At 48.2% G+C, this 22136-nt stretch overlaps 1 protein-coding gene across 1 annotated transcript in view; it reads right to left on the bottom strand.

Annotated features, from left to right (window-relative positions):
* The window catches only part of NGF (nerve growth factor), a 55844-nt gene extending 34699 nt beyond the window's left edge, over nt 1-21145 (bottom strand). The window contains exon 1 of the mRNA XM_040230967.1: nt 21114-21145. The gene's annotated coding sequence lies outside the window, so the exon portion shown is untranslated. The remainder of the gene's footprint in view (nt 1-21113) is intronic.
* Nucleotides 21146-22136: the final 991 nt, after the last annotated feature.

The raw sequence follows: 22136 nt of genomic DNA, 5'->3' as shown, positions 1-22136 counted from the left end.
TCTTTATCATTAGTTGTGTTGTCTCAATTAGAAAAAGACAAAAATCTATGAAGTCTGGATGCAGAATTCTCAAGTCTGGAATTCCTCCCACATGTGGAAAATAAGACTCACTCGAGGAAACAATGCCACTGTTTTTATCACCCACATACTTTGGGATCTGACCACAGAGAATAATTTGCACTTTATCCAAGCTCTCTTCACCTGGGGCTGATAAAGAGCTTCCACCAAGCAGAGCCACAGTCTGGGGACTGCAGGCAGGGGACCCCTGCCAAGTAACTTACGTGGCAGCAAAGTAAGTACTCGGTGCTTGCTGTCTTACTGGTAACCCATCCCTGCACTGGCAGGAGTCCTGTGTCACTGAAATGTTTGGGTAATTATTGGCATTAAGCCGTTTTATTTAACAATATTTAGACAATGCATGTAATAACATAAACTAGTTAATTGTTTTGATGTTAATAAGGAAAACACCCCCTTGATCTTCAGACCGTGTGGGTTTCAGTGGAGTGAACAGAGAGTCCATGCTGCTCCAGGAGATGCTAAATGGGCAACATGAGTCTTCACCCTCTCAAAGGCTGCCTCTCCCCTGGCCCCTAGTACACAACTTTCCCCTTCTCCGGGCTTCCCATCCTCTCTCTGGCCTCTCTTCTAGGACCCAAGGGGGCTTTCCAGGGGCAGGTTGCACCCTGATCATGTGGAGCTTTTGTGTGAATCAGTGGAAGATGAGCCCCCACTCACCACCTAAGGTGGATGCCCGATACAGCAGGGGTCCCCAGACTCCAGGATCGAATGCCTGATGATCTGGGGGGGAGCTGATGTAATAATAATAGAAATAAAGTACTTGAATCATCCCCAAACCATCCACTCTCATTAAGTCCATGGAAAAAGTTGTCTTCCACGAAACCACTGCCTGGTGCCCAAAAGGTTGGGGACTGCTGTGATAAAGGACACAACCTGCATGCCTGCAGTCCCTCTACTGATGGGTGCATAGGACTCCACTCTGGACTGCCTCACTGACTCACGAGATCTGGGCCAGGACCCTGGAATTACTGCACATTGCCAGAAGGGTCAGTAGGTAGCCCTGGCCTCCAGATCAGCGGTAGAAGATGGATGGGGAGGGGGTGCAGCTCCTCCGCATGGCAGCCAGGAGCAGTCTTCACACCCACCTGCCTCTTGTCTGCATCACTGTGGGCAGCTCACCCTGTGCCAACCTCCTTTGGCACATCTTCTTTGACCTCTAGCCACCCTCTCTCCTTCATCCGCTCCTCCATGCTCTAAATACAGAGCACCCACAGACAGCCACCACTCCAGGATCACCATGTCTCTGCCACCCTGGTGGTCCACCTGCTGGTCTGCCAGCTTCGTCCCGTTTGGGGAGCCTCCATCCTTCAGCACAGCCCCTGCCGCCCTGCGTGTGCAGTTTGCCAATCAGATAATCAGATTCAAGACTGGGTGTCAGTAATGCTGCCCTGATCACTTTGGGTTTTGCTTTTAAGGGAAGCCTGCTGGAGAACCCCAGGGACGGGGGAGCCTGGTGGGCTGCCGTCTATGGGGTCGCACAGAGTCGGACACGACTGAAGCGACTTAGCAGCAGCAGCAGCAGCAGCTGGAGACTCACAGTCCCCTAAGTGGCTGATGCCCACAATGGGCTATGGGAAGATAATGTTGAATGGCTTCATAGGACCCCATAAGTTGGTCCTTGCATATTCATGCCTGGCTCTGGGTAGAATCCTAGCCAGACTCACTGGTTGGTGTCACCCAGCTTTTGCATCTGACTAGAGATTAAGCTAGTAAAATGGTTGAGTTTCCACAGCACAAAGGGTGCCTTCTCCAACATGGGCCAAGTGTGATCATCACAGGCTCCCATCCAGAAGCTGGAAGATGATCAGAGGGAATCAAGTAGAGTGTCCAGCTTCTTTTCCCAACCAGACCATATGGTCAGTATTTTTCTTCAAGATTCCCCATCTCAAAGCCCTGCTCAACCTCCTCCTCTGCACCTGCACTGCCATCCACAGCCACTGTTTGTTCCCCTGTATTCTGTATGCACAGCAGACACCACACACACACACACACACACGTGCACACACGCCTTGGGAACAAAGATACTTCCAATGCAAAACATCCCCTTAGTGACGTCCACCTGCCTTCCTGCCAGTCTTTGTTAAGAACTCAAAACTCACTTTTTCTTTTGGCAAATCCCTTTAGGAAACTGGGAGGACATTGGAGGGTACAAGGATGGGAGAATTGATTGACTTTTAAAAACGTCACCAAATCATATATTCCGTGAACTCTGACCTGCACTCACTTGGCGATTCCTGTATCTAGAAGCAGACTGGGGAAACCAGTAGTGGTGCCATCTCCTAACCTCATGCCCTCGGCTGGGCTTTCAGCCCCTGGTTCTTGTGCCCTCAGCAGCCTGAGTTATATTAAGGAAGAACAATGTCAGCCTAGCAGCCTTAGCCAGGCTCCGAATTCCTGAGGGGTCACAGCCTGATTGAGATCTGCCTGCCAAGTGTCTCATGCAGCACTGGGCAGGCGTGGGTGGTTGATAAATATCATTAGATGGCAAGGGGGTGACGAAGACCACAAGAACGGGCTCTTTCTTAGAAGCCAGATGGCCCAGGGTCTGATATAAACAGCCCCAAGGGCTCAGTCACTTGTTGACAGTGCCTTTCTGAGAACAGGCTCTTGGTAGAGACTCTGCAGGCAGGGGACAGGCATTTGGCTTAAAGGGCAGGATTTGTGATGACCACAGCAGGAAGCAGGTGGAACGTAGAACCATCTTGGTAGGGTTCTCCAAAGGAAAGGGACCTTGATTTGTAGCATCTTCTGCTTTCTGGGGTGTAAATACTCCCACCACAGCCAATAGCAAGATACTAGCGTGACTTCACTGAGCGTGAAGTTGGGAAGAGAAGTTTGCAGTGGAGCAGGTGTGAGCCTGCTTGAGCCCAACTCCCGCACACCACTATCAAAAATATGCTTCCTGGATGAGGTAGGAAGACTTCCCTTCATCTTGGGAACTTCCCTCCTTCTTTTTCTCCTGCCTACCTTTCAGATCGCAAATGAATCATGCCTTTCTCCAGGAACCTCCCCTTCCTTCCTAGGACCACCCCCCCCCCCATAATGGCACATGGATCTTTCACATGAGAACTCAGAGTGGAAACTGCTCATTCCTTTCTGTTTCTTGCCACTGTCTTCCTGTCTGGTCTGTAACCCTAAGAGGGAGGAACTTTGTACAGTTTTCATCCACCTGGAATCATAGGTGCCTCACACAGCTCCTAGCACAAAGTTGGTGCTTATGAAATAGCTGATGAAAGAGTGAGAAAAAGAAATGAGCTAAGACCTGAGCTGGACTTGCCTGCTAACCTTGATTTTAGACAAGGCACTTCACCTGCTAGCTTTCTGGCTTTTCTCTCCCTTCTTTTAAAAACGTGTATCTGTATATAAAGACTGCATGATTTTGCATGATTCTTTTGATGCTAGGAGTTTATGGATATTTGAGTCAGAAATGTAGGGCAGTTTTTGAATGTTGGCAGCTGCTTCAGCAATGTCTCCACTTTTGTGTGTGTGTGGGGGGGTGTGTGTGGGGAGGTGGTTATAAGTGCCTGTGCATGTGTGTTTATGTGTGTGTGTGTGCGTGTGTATGTGTGGTGTGGAGGGTAGACAGGGGCAGACAACGGAAGCCTGAGAAAAGGGAGAAGAAAATCTCATAATAAAACATTTCCATTTCCTTTTCGTGTCCAAGGCCACTGGGTCATAGAAGAATCCATATGACAGCCAGCCCTGTGGTATTAGATTCATCCGAGTAATTCTTTTTCCCAAAGGCTGAAGGCTTCCTTGGAATTAAAACGAAGTAAGAACTTCCAATAATTTCCTAAGTCTCTTGTAGGCAGGTCCAAGTCTTAAACATCCTTATATCCTGCTAAAGCCCTGAACACTGCAGAGATAACCCAGTGACACCTGCTGAATAGTTAGCTTTAAGCAGACCTCACCTTGGCAGTAAGAGTCCTAATCACCAAGTTTGTTGGGACCAAAATGTTCCTCCATTTTTATAGGTTTGCCCAGGAACACATGGGCAGAAACATCCTCAGGACATTTTATAAATTTTGGTAGCTTTGATCACAAATGAGGCAGCTTAAAATTTATTTCCCCTTGAGTCCAAGAAAGCTAAAGGACCCTTGTCTCTGGGATTTCTTTTCTGTCCCAGTCTAGCACTTTCTGCCAAGAAGAATGGCAAAAGCTAAATTCTGGGTCCCGGACTTCCCTGGTGGCTCACCAATAAAGAATCCTCCCACCAACACAGGAGACACAGATTCGATCCCTCATCCGGGAAGATCCCATATACTGTGGAGCAACTAAGCTCGTGCCCCACAACTATTGAGTCTGTGCTCTAGAGTCTGGGAGCTGCAACTGCTGAGCCCACACACCACAGCTACTGAAACCCTCATGCCTAAAGCCTATGCTCCACAATAAAAGAAGCCACCTCAATGAGAAGCCTGCATACCACAACGAGAGAGGAGCCCCCACTTGCCAAGAGTAGAGAAAAGCCTGTGCAGGAAAAAAGACCCAGCATAGTCATAAAGAAATAAATAGAAATATATTAAAATTATTTTTAAAAAGCTCTGGGCCCTTTTCCTGATTGCTGCAGAAATTCATTTCAAGGGCTACAGGCCCCTTGCTTTTGTGACCATCCCAGAGATAAACGGTGAGAGCCAGGTGGCACCACCTCCAAAGCCCTGTAAGAAAGGAAAGGAGCTGCCCCCATCCATGCCTAGCATGGCATCACCTTTCCTCATGATGAAGCCACGTGGTGGCAGGGAGGAGAAGATCCCCGAAATCTGAGGGAGTGACTTTCAGCTGGCTGTAAATGCCCTGAGACAGGGACAGACCCTTGCATACGGATGAAGGCTGCTCCAGCCTAAATCCTGGAACAGTGCTTAGGTTGCATGTGTCTATATATAAGCCTGACCTGAGTAAAGAGTTGAGAGAGGGCCTGGCATGTAAAAGACAGGCTGTGATAACAAAAGTCGTGACAAGAAGGGTAAACCTTTTGAGCCTCAAGTGCATGGTGCTGTGTTAACCATCTATAAGCATTATTGTAGCATTATGTAATCATCACCACAACTTTATTACTCCCATTTGATAGATGGCTTAACTGAGGTTTACCTCCACAACTGAATAGTAGCCACAGTGACACCACGAGGTTGAACTTCCGCCTTCCTCAGCTAGGGATTTTCTCCCAGTGTTTTAAACTCCATCCCCTTCTCCTCTCACTTCACAAAGACCTTAAGTTTCAAAATATTTCCATGAGTCATTGACTGAAGTCTGAAATTTTACTTTCCAAGATTTTAACAAAATAATGTGAGTAGTTGCCATTTGTTGAAGAGCTTTTAGGTGCCAAGTACTGTGCTGTTACATATACGCTCTCATTTAGCTACTGCTTTATAAAGGAGGTATTGTTATTATTCCAATTTTACAGTTCTGCCAGGCTCCTCTGTCCATGGACTTCTCCCGGCAAGAATATTGGAGTAGATCGCCATTCCCTTCTCCAGGGGGTCTTCCTGACCCAGATGTTGAACCTGGGGCTCCAGATTCTCTACCATGTGAACTACCAGGGGAGACCTTACAAAGGAAATATTGTTATTATTCCAATTTTACAGCTCAGGAAACCGAGAATCAAAGAGAGTTTTTGTAATGTATGTGAAGTGACACAATCAGCAGGAAAGAAGGGCCAGGGCTCTCCTTTTGCTTGCTCTGTTGTCTGTGAGTGGTTCGCTGCCTTCTGACCAAGGGAATTTGATGGCCTCTGAGAGCGTCTGCCCCTGGGATAAGCATCCGTCTGAGTCTTTGTCAGCCATGTATCTCCAGCGTGAGTGAAGGGTCAGAGATCACCTTTTGATGGAGTAGAAGTTTGAGAGCATCACACCTCTGTATACCAAGGACACATAATGATGGAAGAGAGCTCCAGAGACAAGTTGGCAGAAAGGCTGTGTGACCAAGAAGTCAAAGCTGAGTGTCAGCGGCTGTCTGAAGAAGCAGGGCAGAGATGGTCAGGGGTATTTTATGACTTCTGAGGCTGTGTGACAGACAAGCTCATCACCCTAGCTCCGTGAGGCACCTGGGACCCAGAAGGCTATGAGATTGCGTCTGCGGGAAATCCGTATTTCTATGGACTGAGTCAGGGCTAAATTCGACATTAGGGCGATGTAACGCATCTGAATTTCATCACCATTAAATCACTCTTTAGACCTTGTAAATGTCCCTAATGATATTTTTGGTAGGTTGGAGTAAGCTGTCTACATCTGAGGTGTATTACTTTAAACCTACATTAACAGGCTCATAAAATAAGGTGTTGGCTGGCTAATCCCCTGTGGTCATACCCTCAGAAGTATCCAGGCAGCAGAATGAACCAGTTATGAGTAAGTGTCCTGAGGTAGCCCCGAGGGCACAGACCCTGACCTTGTGTCACTTGGAGGAGACGTGAGGATGAGTGAAGCTGAGTACCTGGGACCAAGCATTCCCCTCCTCAAAGGCTCTATAATCTACAGACTCTGGATTCCTGAGACCCTGGAAAAACAATCCACGATCTGAACCCACTCCTCTCAAGAACTGGACATTAACATCCTTATTGTGAGGCATCATGGGGAGGCCAACCTGGGGCAAGGGGCACCCACTCATCACCTGGATGTGCTGCACACAGATTGTACATCATCACAGGTGGCATCGGGGGGTTTGCTTTTTTTAATTGAGGCACAGGAACAATGTTTGGCAATGGGTCAGAATGTTAGAAATTAAGACTATCCTGGAGCCACGATTTTCATAATTATCTCATGATACATGGGGCAATACAATGTTTATTCAGGGCACAGTCTCTGCCTGCGAAATCTGATTCTACCCTTTACTGGCCTTTCTAGCTTCTTAGGCCCAACTCAACAGTTGCCTCACTTGGCTCCTGGAAAACTGATAGCAGAAGAACTTTCAGTTTCTTCTCTAGAAACTATTAATACAGCCAGCCCTTCGGGATGAGCTACTTAGAGACTTTCCCCTGAAGATGTCCTCTCTTCCTCTTTCCCACACCTCCTCTCTCCCTCTATACTGACCTCTGTTCCTGATCTGAACCAACTTGAGCCTAGATTTCTCCTTCCTGCTCCTGCCTTTCTCCCATTTGCCTCTCTTTTCTGGCTCCTCTCTTCAAGCATACATCTAAGACCCCTGAGCTCTCCAACTTTGCTCTCTATCCTATTGAATATTAAAGTCCACAGCTGGCTCTAATCTATAAGAGGTGCTCCCAGGTATATTCATGCTTCAGAGGAGGCCAAGCTTCCAATGCCCTGCTCCATTTGGGGCCAGCTTAGCTGAACAGGTGGGGACTCCACAAACTTGCAAAACAGCCCTCCAGGAAGCCTTCCTCCACAAGCCGGATCCCACTGATGGTCTCCTTTCCTAACCTTCTGTAGTAATCGCTGTCTGTGCCATATGCATCAACCATTCATTCGTTCACACAATGAATACTTCTTGAGCTCCTATATGTGATGAAGCCCTTGATGAACACAACAACGTCCCTGTCCCCGTTCTCACAGTCCTGTGGAGGAGTCGAATAATAAACAAACAAAAAAACGAATAATAAAACTAAGTAGTATGACATAAATAGAGCAGGGTAAGGGGGGAGAGTCTACCATGGCAGGGTTTGGTTGAGTGGGGATAGATGTATTGAGTTACAGCGCTCAAGAGATGTGACACCCAAGCATAACTAGATGATGATCAAAAGCTGACTATGTGAAGAAGATATGTGGGTGGAAGCGTTCCAGATAGAGGGAACCGCAGGTGCAAAGGCCCAGGACAGTATCAAGAATGATGTGTTGCAGATACAACAAGAAGTTCTGTGAGGCTGCCACACAGGATACTGGAGGGAGGGTCAGGGTCCAGATCACACATGCGTGCTCCCCTTCACCTTTCTGACATCTGGAGCCAAATAGCTCTTTGTTGTTGGGTGCTGTCCTGCGCATTGCAGTATGCTTAGCTGTATCCCTGGACTCTGCCAGCTCGATGCTGGTATCAGCCCCCTACTCTCTCCACGCGTGACAAGCACGTGTCTGTCATTTTTGATGTTTCCAAGTGTCCTCTGGGTTAAGAACCACTGAAATAAGGCCATGGCCAGAGTATGGATGTTATTCTATGTGTAACTGGAGGGTTATGAGCTAGGAAATAATGTGACGTGATTCACATCTTTAAAAGGGCACTCTGCTGTTAGGTTAAAAGGTTGTAGGGAACAAGAGTGGAGGCAGGGAATCCAGGAGGAAGTATCTGTAGTAATCTGGCTGAGAGATGGTAATTTGGACTAAGAGGCAGTAGTGGGATGCGAGAAGTGCCCAGGTTCAGTATTCAGTTTGAAACCAAGAAGACTTGCTGGTGGATTGAATAGGAAAGGTGATGAGCTACTATGTGTAAAACAGATAATTAGTGAGAACTGCTGTACAGCACAGGGACCTCTGCCTGGTGCTCTGCGGTGACCTGAATGGGGAGGAAATCCAAAGAAGAGGGGATAAGTGTGTACGTATGAGTGATTCGCTTTGCTGTGCAGAAGAAACTGACCCAGCAGTGTAAAAAAGCACTGGGTTGTTTGAATGGGCTTCCCTGGTGGCTCAGGCGGTAAAGAATCTGCCTGCAATGTGGGAGACCTGAGTTTGATCCCTGGATTGGAAAGATTCCCTGGAGAAGGGATCAGCTACCCACTACAATATTCTGGCCTGGAGAATTTCACGGACAGAAGAACCTGGCAGGCTACAGTCCATAGGGTTGCAAAGAGTTGGACAAAAGTGAGAGACTTTCACTTTCAGGTTGTTTGGCTAAATAGGCCAAGAACTATAGAGAATATAATACTAGTAGGTCCAGGCAAGAATACTGGAGTGGGTTGCCATTTCCTTCTCCAGGGGATCTTCCCCACCCAGGGATGGAACCCAGGTCTCCCGCATTGCAGGCAGACGCTTTAACCTCTGAGCCACCAGGGAAGCCCTGGTTGGCTTAAGAGTAAGCTTCTCCAAGGGAGAAACTGTACACTGTTTCTAGTTGTGTCCCTATAAACTAGCAGAAAGAACATTGTAGAATGTTTGTTGAATTAATAAACATGAATAAGTGAAAGAGAAAAAAATAAAGGTGATGAGGAAGATCTAATCAAGGTTAATTTCCTGATTTGGGGTCTGAGCAGCTGGGAATAATGACATCATTGTCTCAAATAGGGAAGACTAAAATTAGACTTGGAAAAGAGTAGTTCAGGGGTCAACAACTCTAAATCTGAGATGTCCATTAGATGTCCAAGTAGACATGGCGATAGAACCTGAGAGCCTGGAGCGCGGGAGAGAGGGCCAGACTGGAAGCAGACATCCAGAAGTTGTAGAACCTATTTAATGCCTGGAGAGGCTGAGATAGACCATCTAGGAAGAGAGGAATACAGATAAGAAAGGACCCTGGGCTGAGCCCCAGGCACTCCTATATTTAGAGGTCAGGAGAAGGAAAAGCTGACAGAGGAGACAGAGGGGCCATTAGGAAGCTTCACGTTCTGGAACCATCCTGCAACCACATCTGCCTTGGACTGTCCTCAGCCAGGTCACAAGCTAAGCAGAGAGCCCCTCGGGTACTCATCCATGATTAATGCCAAGCACCACTACAAAGCCAAGTTTTGGACAACCCAAGGACTTAGCAGGAGTCACGTTGTTTAATCTTTACATCAAGAGGTAAGTGCTACTAGCCCCATTTCACAGCCGAGGAAACTAGAAATTGGAGAGCTGCAGGAACTTGCCCTGGTCACATGTGTTTTCAGCCCCACTGCTGGGCCTGCAGCTTTGGAGAGTCTGATTCCACATCGATGCTCTTTCCACGGTGCCCTTGGCCTCCGCCTCGCAGGGGCCCGCTCAGTGCCTGGCACAGGCCTCTGTTCCCACCGTGGCAGGAACAGCTTGTTTCTTCCCAGGATTATGTGAAGTGCTTTCACATCTGCTACTGCATTTGAGACGGGCAGGGGAAGCTGGGATGGCACACACAGAGCCAGTGATGGTCGAGGTCCCTCACCTAACTCAGGGTAGAGCCAACGCTGGAGCCTGGAGTGTCAAAGTCCTTTCCCAGGGTTCTCACATCTCACCTCTTATACCTACAGTCAAGGTGTCTCCCCAGCTGGCAACCGTATTCAAGGCAGAAGGTCGTTCCAGTATCCAGGGGCAAACTTATTATTCTCATTTTACAGATTAAGAAACAGAGGCTCAGAGAGGCTCTGTGATTTGTCCAAGTCACACAGCTCAGAAGCTGACCCAGAAATAAATCCCCATTCTCCTAGCTCTCAGTATGACAGCGCTGAAATAAATAATCTATATCTGACAACCATTTTTCTTTCTTACATAACAGCTTTCCCAATCCATAAAAGAAATAAGCTTCAGACAGGTTTCTGGAATTTTCACAAGCATGAGTGTTGCCAGTCATAATTCTGGTTCATAATCATTAAAGAAGTGAAAATGAGTAGAATATGGATATTCTGTGTACTGTGCCAACTTAAAATTACTTTTGTTATGCTTAGTCATAAAGGTGATTTAAAAATAGCCTACAACAAATAATATTTGTTGCTTTATTAAGCCCTCTAGTTTCTGACATGTCCCACTCTTTTTTAGAAAAATTCAAAACAATACTCAAAAGTTCCACTCCCAGAATATTTTCTTTCATTTCCAAGATAAATGGAAATGGAGATGCTGACACATGGGTGTGAAATCTGGAGTCAGGTTTTGGTGTCTGACCTCCTCAAAAAAGAAAATGAAAACATTTCTAAGTGTTCACACTTTCCTCGCATAAGGACAGATGCAATACCCTTGAACCCAGATGAAAAGAAAGGTAATTCATTTCATGCATAAGAAACAGTCCTGGTGGTGTGTCATGTTCTGGGACAATTGATTCCATTTGTCAATGCAAGTTTCAGAAAGGGTGGAAATATGCTTTTTTTCCTCCCCTTTTGGGCACAGAAAATGTAAGTCAGCCTCTGCTTTTTCCTAAACAACAACAACTCAGGTGCAACAGTGATGGATTTAACAGCCTCTTAGCTACTTTGTTAATAATCTGGTCAAGATCCCAATGCTTCACTCAATATAATCCACCTGCTTAAGGAGCAAGGGGCTGTCTATGATGTGACAAATGTCTCTCTTCTGCTCTAAATGTTATTATTTTTTTAAAGATTTTTTTGATGCAGACCACTTTTAAAGTCTTTATTGAATTTGCTACCATATTGTTTCTGTTTTCTCTTTTGGTTCTTTGGCCGCCAGGCATGTGGGATCTCAGCTTCCCAACCAGGGATGCAAAATGCAGCCCCTGCATTAGAAGACGAAGTCTTAACCACTGGACTGCCAGGGAAGTCCCTATAAATGTTCTTTTACATGTGCAACTGGCCTGATGGCATGAATTTTACAGGGGATGGTGGGATGAGTTGTGGTAAAGAAGACTCTTACAGAGATGAAAATTATAACACGCCCACTTTCTCCCCGTAAGGCCCCCTGCCCTGCAACCTCAAATAGAGATGTCTTAACTGCCTAGAAAAACTGCCTAGAAAGGAGCATTAAATCTTTGGTCTGGACAGGAATTCAGCATTTGAGGAGATGTCACTAATAATCCTCTTTGAATCTGAGTGGTGAAAATGGGGCCCCGGTGGGGGTGGGAGTTGCATTTTACAGAGAGAGCACTGGAATGAGCCCCAGGGGAGCACGGGGAACACAAGAGGGAGAAGGTGAAGCTTCCTCCTGAACAAAGAGGCGGCAGTTTGTCATGGCTGATCTGTCCTCAGGGGACTGTATTAGCCAGGCTTTCAAGAAAACGGGGCTATGTCACCTTTGTGGCCCCTGGTGTGGGTCATTCTTCCGCGTGCCCTCAGCTGGAGAGGGGAGGTCTGGGGTCAGTGACAGACTGGGCCAGGTTGAGGGCTGAAGTCAGGATTAGGGTTTGGCTTACCTGAAGCCGTCAGCTCCAAGCCCCACACTAGGAGCCTGTAAGCTGTTTATAGCAGGAGAGAAATTGAAATCCTCCGCACTGGGGCAGCCTGGAGCCTCGCTCACAAGAAAATGTTAGGCTCCCTGCTCTGGGCAGGGACTGCTTAAGAATTTGACAATGTCAACATTTTAATAGTATCTTAGCCCTGTTGTCCTTATAAAAATATACTGAGAAGGAAAGGATGTGATTTGTGGGAACAGAAGCTCCTTCCAGAGTCACTGTACCACCACATTAAGACCAAAGAATTTGTCCCGGTCACAAGGCCGGGGAAGGCTGTGATGCTGTGATACCCCGCTGATGGTTCTCAGTGACAGGGAGGGGGATGTCTTGGGCCCTTGGGACAACTACTGTCATGATGATGTCCAGGGAACAGAATCACAGAAAGATGCCTCTGCCAACATGAAATAGAAGAAAGAGGGTAGAAAGGTAGGGATACAGACAACATACCATGCTATTGTTTCTTTGCTAGGCTGGCCAGAGATCTCAGGGACAAAAACATTTAGGGAGGTCATCATTCTAATGAGGTGGAGTAGTCCGAAAGAAGAAGATAAAGAATGAGTAGGCAGAGGGGGGAAGGAGAAGGCCATTGATGACTGAAGTGGCTCTCGCTTACTGAGGTCTCCTTGATGGTAGACCCAGTTCCAAGCACTTCATACATCTCTGTCATTTAATCGACACAATAGCCCTATGAGGAGGCAATTAGTCTGACCTTGCAAATGAGGAAACTGATGCTTAGAGAACTTAAATTCCCTAACATCATACAGCTAGGAATCACAGAGCTGGGACTTAACCCCAAGCTTGTCTGGCTTCAGAGCGATGCCCTTTTCTAAACCATGCTGTTGTCTGTGCCAAGAGCTTTTCAACTTTTTTAACCATGACTCATAGTGAAAAAATACATTTTCCATCATGATCCAGTTTGCACACATATTGTGTAAACATATATACAATTAAAACAAAGTTTTCACACATATTTCCCTTTGTTCCATGCAATGCATGTTGATTTTTTTAAATTTTACTCTATTTCTTTCTTAAAAAAAAAAAAAAGTTGTACCACTTAATTGATTTCTCATCTCCCTAATAGGTCCCAACCTGTAGTTTGAAAACCATTTTCCCTTACTTTATTCTATGACAGTGAGTTTGAAATGTTTTCAGCTTCTTGCTTGATCCCTTTGGATGCTGGGCTGTATCTCTGTTTCTGAAGCAAGCTGCTAATCATGTACCCTGGACCATCCCTCTGGTGAGGGGACATCATTAATCAAATATTTCAGAAATTACAAATATCTGACAAAGCCGTTCGCTTGGAAAAGAGTCAGTCCAGGAAACCATCCAGAAAACATAATCGCTGATCTCAGGCACCAACTAGTAATATTTTAAGCAATTGATGCATGCTTTCGCAAAAGAAACTATTTTCTCTGCTTTCAGAACTTACAGGACACATCTGCTCTGACGGGACCATGCACAGCCACCATCTAACAATAAGTGCCCAAGGAAAAGAACAACTCAAGGGTCTGTGAAGACTGTCACTCCCATCATCAAGAGTAGTGTTGTCTTTCTCAGTTTTGGGTGAGTGCACCCAGGATCTGAAATTTGATTGCTTTGCAGTGGAGTGCATATGTCTCCACCCTGGTTTAAATTTGGGGTGATTTTGTTTCAGCAGCTAGGGGCAGGGACAGGGTTGATTGAATCAGATTTCGATCATGGAAAGTAAGGTCCTGATCAGGTGGCTTCAGCACAAAGTCAGCCTGAGGAGCCGCGGACTCAGTGACTTCACTCCAAACAATGTGCATGCTAATTGAGAAAACATGTTCCTGTGATGGCCTCATGCAAAAATCCAGATTTATAAATTTTTTTTTTATTCCTAAGAATTCCTTGAATATTTGCCATGCATGTCTATACAGCCTCGCGGAGTCCTTTTCCTTCTTATGGAGTAGAGTTCTGTTTTTCTGCTGTTGGCCCAGGTCAGGTTTTTAAAGTGTGGGATTCTGATAGAGAAGCGGGAACGCAGTCTTGGGCCTTGGGGAGAAGCGGGAAGAGGGTAGGAGGGGAGAAAACAGCCTACAAACACTGTCCTTCTCTAGGGACAGGAAAAGCAATTGAAGCCCAAGTCCTCGGAAAGCCACTGTTCACAAAGCTCAGTGAATGGCCCTTCTTCATGTTTCTGGTCCTTCATGCCCTCTGGACTGGCTAAACCCCACCTGCCCACCATTAGGACAGAACTCAGGCTCATTGGACACCGCCAATGTTCCAAGCTCTGGATTAAGTAAGGGCTTTCCAGCCCTTCTTCGTCTCACCCTCACAACTGTCCCCTGAGACTCGCATTATAAGTCCCTTTTACAGATGAGGAAACTGAGGCTTAGAGTCATTATGTGGTTACAGAGCCAATAAGAGACAGAGATTGGGTCTGAAGCTGGTTCTGTTTTATGCCAGGACTGCTTTTATACAATCCTACCTGCCTGCAGGACATTCCCTTCCTCTAGGAAGCCTTCTTAGAGGACACTGGTCATTCAGGCCTCTCAGAGTTGATGGGAACTTCTTCAGCTAGTTGCCATTTTGATACTGCTCTCAATTTCTCCAAGTGTGTCTATCTGGATAATAAGATGAAACTGCAGGCAGGTTTTGTTGATCTGCATGAATGCTTTGAAAAGTGAAGGATCTACACACTCAAGCACAAAGTTTGAATTCTTGGAAAAGTTGGAAGATCTGGTCACATTGGGTCTATAAACCTGCAAAGCAACAGACTGTCTGTCCTTTTATGATGGGGCATACCCTCTAGTTCTCTGCAGCCCCCACCAGCCTAAGTCTTACCTAATTTATATTATCTGATGAGCCTCTGAAGCCATTTATATTTTGATTTGAGAGCAGGCTCCTTGGGCAGAATTTATATTTATTATGACTCTCCACAGGGCCCAGGCCCTTGGTTAGCATATTAATCAAGATGCTCATTGGAAGAAGGCAGATCCATCCATGGCCTGATGTTGCCTTCCCAGGGTGGGGACTGTTTCCCCTTTAACCACAGGTTATATGCTATTTAGCAACAGCTGCCCAGCCACTGACCCTTGGAGTGGGAGAGCATGAATGCCTGGCTGACATAGAAAATTTCACTTCCTCCTCTTCCTTCTCTTGTGAACTTGATAAGACACATAAAATCCTAAGGAAATGAGTTGTTGGAGGGAGAAGTTGTTATGTGGGGTAAGGAACCAAAACATTCTTAAAGCTGCCAGTACAAATGGCCATTCTCAAGAAATGCCTTATTTAGAGAGCATTACATAACATCTCTGAGATACAAGTCTGAGAAGTTTGCCTCTGAAAGAAGAGCACAGGAGAATATCTCTGAGTTTCCTTTCACTTTGATATTATGAGGCCGAGGTAGTTCAGAAGATGAAATGTTTGGTTAAAATTCTCTCCCAATGAGAATGTTAATTACAGAAAGTCAAAATGAAGGTGGGTAAATTCCTAGAGAAGATTCAATACTTCCAGAAAGATTTCTTCTCCCAGGGCAGCAAAGCTTTACACATACAGAGGCATAAAAAAATGCAAAAATAATGTTGCTCAGTCTGAAGTGAAAAGCGTACCTCAGATCAGTACCACTGAGGGACAGAACAACAGAAAAGAACTCGTGTGTTGAGTGCCTGCTCAACTGTGTGCCAGGCCTGTGCTGGTATCCCACCAATATCACCCTGCTTGAGGTGCCCAGCCCAAAAGAGCAGGTCCTACTGTTACCTCTGTTTCACAGAAGAGGAACACCAGGTACAAGAGACGCCCTCCTGCATCTCTGCTTTCGTGGTGCTCATCTCCCTCCTCCCTGCTTCCTTAGTCCAGCAGCCTTTGGGAGCATGACTGCTCTTTCTTTTGAACAGTCCAAAGGGAGTCTGCCTGTCTCAGCATCTTCCATACAGCATGGGGGCTCAATACCTGGTTATTGACAAGGATGAGATGGCACCCTAGCATGCTAACCTCCAAGCCAGGGCTGTGCTGTGTCTGACTCTTTGAGACCCCAAGGACTGTAGCCTGCCAGGCTCCTCTGCCCGTGGGGATTCTCCAGGCAAAAATACTAGAATGGGTTGCTGTGCGCTTCTCCAGGGAATCTTTCCCAAGCCAGGTCTGCTCGGGTCCAAACACGGGATGGCGTTTCACTAGACTGGACAAGTGAGAAATGCAAGTCACTTTAACCCCGCGTCAGATCCACAGTGACTAGGGACTTAGACAGTACTTCCCTCTCTGGACCTGGGCTGAGCTCTCATGGTTTCCAGCAGGCAGACCTCCATGGGCTCACTTGGGAATGTGTGTGGTGTTCAGACAGATGATATATTCCACCAACCTGGCTACTGAGGGGACAGCCAAAGGAAATGGGAAAATCAGCCCATCTGTGTACCAAGTAGCACATACTTTGTGGTTACTGGGAGCCTATTCTGTAGCAGTGGATTTTAACTGCCCTTAGTACGGAACAGCTTCTGGGGGAAGCTTGGGTTCATCCTCACTGACTTCGGAGCCAGATCATTCCACTTGCAGAGCTCTCCACCTGCAGAGGCCACCTCAGGCAGTGCCAAAACCTCTCCATCTGCTTACCCCAGTGGGGAATTTTCAGGGAAACCCTGACTGTCTGACTGACTAATACTACTACTAATAAAAAGATTTTCCGCGTGTGAAAGAGGTTGGCCAAACTTGGGCAATTCAAAAAGCATTGTTGCTGGTCCTACTTGACAGATTGCATCACCAGACCAGTCTCAGTCTCATCTGGGAATCTTCTTACATCTCTGATGTCCTTTTTTCTTTTTTTTGGCCTCATTAAGAATCAACTACAAACCCTGCCAGTTCTACTTCTTTGGTAGCTTTCCCTCTTTAGCAACTGAAGTGTGTTGCTGTTGTTGTTCAGCAACTGAAGGGTGTTGCTGTTGTTCAGTTGCAAAGCCATGTCCAGCTCTTTTGCAACCCCATGGACTATAGCCCACCAGGTTCCTCTGTCCATGGGATTTCCCAGGACAAGCATACTGGAATGGGTTGCCATTCCCTACTCCAGGGGTTTGGGAGTGGGTAGCAAGAAATAAAAGCCTGCAAAGAAATTATTCATTTTAGCCCTTTACACTATGAATAACCCAAATGGCCCTATTTTTTGTCATCCAGTGAGACCTTGTGGCAGAGGTAAGGATAAGTGAGAATAAGCCAAGTGCTATATATAATAAGCCCAGTACACCATCCCTCCAGTGTACATTGCTAGCTTACTTTTTCAATTAAATGTCACGTTATTGATTCCCATTTACTCTCACAGCTTGGGCACGGTTGTATTAATTTGATATCAACATGTGCCCACATTGTATTAAGTGTTGTCAGTGCCGGGGAGGGCTCTGCTTCCTCGCTCTCTCATTCAGAGCAGCGACCTCCCGGTGCTACAGAGTGATCCATTTAGTAAAGGAGAGAAGGATTTCCTCCCAGTGCTGTGGTCACCCCGGGCAGGCAGTCTGCCGGTATTTTTAATAGCATATGGCAGAGAAGGAAGCCGCCATGCTCTAATACCACCGGTCCCTTCCCCCCAACTCTTTCTGGTTTTCTTTTCATGTGGGCCATTTGTAGTCACACTCCACTGACAAAAGCAAAGGATGATGCCTGGCAGGACCACAGCACTGAGTTTCCTGAACCCTGATACGCTGGCTCTTGAAGGATGAAGCCCAGGGCTGGATCTCTGAAGTCCCAATTCAGTGATTAAGTAGAAGATGGCCCGACCATAAGGCCTGAAAGAAAGGTCCTTATTGGTAATTGCCAACGGAGTTCTCAACTGGGAGCAGTATTTCCCTTTTAATAAGCATTTAGCCTTCCATGGGGGAGAGGGGATTTTGGGTTGTCACCATTTCTGTCATTTTGGCAGGTGGGGCAGGAATACTCAACTTCCAGCATTACAGAAATAAGTCACCCTTAACCAAGAATCTTCTCCAAATGCCAACAGCCCCATTGAGAAACACTGTTAATACACTACCCTTCTCCCATAGATTGGGAAAGTGAAGGCTGCGAAGTTTAGTGACTCGCTCAAGATCACAAAGTTATTTTCCCTTCTGTCTTACAACTCAAAAACTACCACAAGAAGTTTACCCAAAATTCAGGAGAGAAATATTAAGAGATCATTTCAGTATAATTTCTCTTGAGGCAAACAACCTCTAGGAATTCCTCCAAAACGTGTAAAGGTAACCAACCCATAGAAGAGTAATGAAAAACTCATGAAGCACAAGATCTTTTTTTATTATGTGATTTCACTGTTCTGGTCTTGGCTAAATTTTGTGGCTCAAGGTCTATCATCTTGGCTTAAGTAGGACAATTCCATCCCTATGCATAACCAGCGGAAAGGTCAATGACCACAAAGCCTCGGCTTCTCCAGCTGCGTTTCTGCCTCCGGGCCATCTCGATTTTGTTACGATTTGGAGATTGGATGTTAACCATCTCCCTACTGTCAGGAAGCAAGATCCCTGGCAATGGATTGGGGAAGGGTCTTTCCCTCTTCCTTTACTTGCTAGAGGCCACAGAATGCTGTTCTGTGAAACTGGCCCAGAGTTGATTTCTCAGGACTGGCTGAGCCTAGGAGCTGACTGTTTAGTTGATGGTTTGCAAGTTCAGAGGTGCCAGTCAAAGAAAGAGGAAACCCTCTGGGAACATGGGTTGTTTGCTCAGAGATATCCAGACTTTATATGAGTCCTCAGCAAGCCTTCCACCGCCTGCTGAGGGCAGAGTGTCATTTTCTGTGGCTCCAGCGGAGTTGCCACTGAAATAAAGCACTCCATGACTGTGCAGCTGAAGTGCTCAGCACTCATTGAAAAGGAAAGTTGTGTGATTTTCTCATCAGTTTAATCTCAGCAATGATGAGAAACTTCCCTCGGGCTCCAGCCCTGCCCTGCCGTGCCCTACCCTCCCTGCTGATGTTGGCAGCTGGGGCCCCCTTCCTGGACACTGCACAGATTTTTCTCTGGAAGAGGAGAGTGTGAAGCCTCATTCCCTGCTCCTTCTGCCCCTCCAGGTTGAGGAGACCTGTGGTGGGAAGTAGGAGAAGGTGAGAACCCCACTTGTGGACAAAGGTTAAGGATATGGAAAGTCCCTAGTACTAGGATGGCTGCCCCGAGTGGAGCCAGTTTTCCAATTCTCTAGTGGGTCTGGGGAGTTTTAGGGTGAGACGGCTGTCCAGGGATGGCATGGCACTAGCAGCTGCTATAAAATCCTCTGAGATACTTCTACAGTCCTATCAATACATGTGTCCCCGAGACCTTGGTTCCCCATTTCCCTTGGTGCCTTCTAACACTCTTCCCTTCAAGGTTGCCCTTTTTCCCCACCTGCACAAAAACATTGGCAAAAGCCTGGGGGAGGATTCTGGTGGCATGTGACGTTAATCCCAACCCCCTTCAAGGACCAGAGTCTGAGGAACATTCATTTCCTCTCTGAGTCAGCACCAGCAGGGCCAGCCTCAGACCCCAGACCACTCTCACTCACCCGCCAACCCCAGTCCTCAGTTACCTCAATGTCCGGGAACACTGACCATGGTGGACTGACATTCGGGTTGCCAGGCTGACCTATGACTTCTCCACAAAAGAGACCCTTCCTGACCGAATGGAGTCCTTGTTCAGTGGGTCTTCAGAAGGGGAAAGTTTCAGACATTGGATAGGAAATAGCAAACACTGCGCAAGAAGGGCTGGCAGGGCCCAGCGGCTGTTGTCCTTCTGCACCACGCTGAAAAGGAGAAACAGTCCCCTCCGGCAGACTTAAGTGACAGCTTCAAGAGTCTGAAGACCCTGGAGAGAAGATACTGGTGGGTCTGCCACTGCCCTTTCTGAATTTAAGAATGTAGCTGGCCATGCATGTGTGGGGAACGGGGTGGGGGCGGTTGGCACTGCAGTGGGTGCGCCCAGAGGATGGAGCCAGAACAATTAATCAAGTGCCTTTTCTCCAGGATTTCCACTGGCCTCAGATGACAGAGGGGGCAGAGATACCCAGGAGAGTCTTATTTTGGTTTCCAGCTGGGAACGTGCACTAAGTTTTCCTTAATACCCATAGCACCCAAAGGCTTTGCAGTAATACACTTTAATGCATGAAACACCCATAAATTATCCGACAAACTGTTACAACTTCCAACCTGGAACAACTTGGAAAAACCAGCCTAGCAAGCACGCTCTTTTTTAAATCTCTCAAGTCACTAGAGAAGAGAAAGTTCAAGCAGAAAACACCTTCCATGAGAATCTCAGATTTTTTTTTTTTTTTGGAAAGCAAAAGGAGAGTCCTAATCTGAGTGAAGCCGCTTGTTTATGATTGTTCAAAGATGCCGCTCCTTGACCCCAAGTCCTGTCTCTCCCTCCTCCGGGTCTTTGCTGCCTGGACCTAAGGCGCTGCCCGCCTCACCCCTTCATGCCAACCTCTACACCTGGCAGCAGACAGCTGGAGGTGAGGCGCGTGACCCACGTAGCAGGACCTTCCAAGGAGGTTGGTCAGCAGGCTTCCTCCATCATCCCCTGGGGCCATCACTCAGGACTCCCAGCCCTTCAGCGACCCTGGCTCCACTCGCTGCACCAGCTCCAGAACCCCCTGCCCGGTTCGTCCCGATACCTGGGAGCCCCGTCCCGGGGGCAGCGTAGCACACGCGAGACTGGGCGCACACCGCAGCCCGCGCTCGCCGCGCATTCGCCCTCCGCGGTGCAGACCACCACTCTTGCTGTCCCGGAGCGCTCACAGCCCGCGCATCCTTCTCGCCCCGCTCCTTTACTCTCCCTCACTTGCGCTCTGTCCCCCTTCTAACCCTCGAGCTAGTCTCTGGCACCGTGGTGCCGCGACTGCAGGCGCCAGTGTTGCCTCCTGGACTTCCGACCATCCATCGGGAGATCGGGAACTCCACGACCTGATAAAGCGCTACTCCCCACGACTCGCCCGCCAGCAGAGGCTCCCGCGCTCCCGCACCCACTTGGGACGCTCCTCTCACCGCCGCACTTCAGCCCGCGGGACCTCTGGGGCGGTGGTGCCCGGAGATCTCGCCAGACCGCGATCCCTGCATACCCTCCCCCTGGAGCCTAGCCACGCCGGCCCGCGCCCGTGCCCGCGCTGCACCCCTCTCGGGCTGAGCTCGGGGCAGCCTGACTCACCGCTGCGCTCCCCTCCGGCTCCCAGCGCTCTCTGCTGTGCCGGAGCGCCGAGCTGCTCAACACAGGCTTCTTGAATTCTTAGCCCCTCCTCCCTGAGTCACCCACTCCAAATCCTTTCCCCCACTCCAACCCTCCCCGGCCCCAGCCCCGCACCTGCTCTGGCCAGGCGGAGGTGCCCGCCAGAGGGGGCTCCTGGGGACGAGAGAGGTTGGTCGATCTTGCCCCGGGAAGGCTGACTGGACCCGGCCTGGGAGGGGTTCAACCCTCCAGAGGTCAAAAGGAAGCGCACGCGGTTGGAGGGGCCGCGCGCAGAACCCGGCTGGCTGGGGATTTTCTGAGACACCAGGCTGGGGTACTGGTTGCCGACGCCCACGGGCCGACAGGCTCGGGGTGGGTGGATTTGCCCGGCTGACCACGCACCCCCCCACCTCCCCACGCTTTCCTTCAGCATTCCCTGCAGCCAGCGCCTGGAGCCCGGCGGGAGTGTCCGTCCCCGTCGGACGTCACCTTCCCTGCCCTAGCTTCTGCTCCTCCTGCTCCTGGCAGCCACAAGAGACAAGTCCAGAGACCCCTTTCTCCCGGGACGCCTCCTGTCACCCTGGGAGAAAAGAGCTCCCGGGGAGCTCTGCAAGATGAAGGGGCAGAGGCTTCTCTGACACGAGGGAGGGCTGTGGCCCTGAGAACCGTATCCCCCTAGAAGACCCTTGGGGGCAAGGGCAAGTCCACTGTAGAGAAAAGGCGCAGTGCACTTAGGCATTAGGACCTAGAATCAGAGCCTTCACTTAAGGCCCTGACTCAGGAAACTTCCTTCCTGGAGTCCCTGATCCTTCTGAAGTGAAGTGAGGTGGCTCAGTCGTGTCTGACTCTTTGCAACCCGTGGACCGTAGCCCACCAAGCTCCTCTGTCCATGGGATTCTCCAGGCAAGAATACTGGAGTGGGTTGCCATTTCCTTCTCCAGGGGATCTTCTGGACCCAGGGATTGAACCCAGGTCTCCCACATTGCAGGCAGACGCTTTAACCTT

The sequence above is a fragment of the Oryx dammah genome, unplaced genomic scaffold (genome assembly GCF_014754425.2).
Source record: "Oryx dammah isolate SB20612 unplaced genomic scaffold, SCBI_Odam_1.1 HiC_scaffold_28, whole genome shotgun sequence".
NCBI lineage: Eukaryota > Metazoa > Chordata > Mammalia > Artiodactyla > Bovidae > Oryx > Oryx dammah.
Note: the sequence above shows the minus strand (reverse complement) of the source record. Positions and strands in the feature narration are given on the sequence as shown.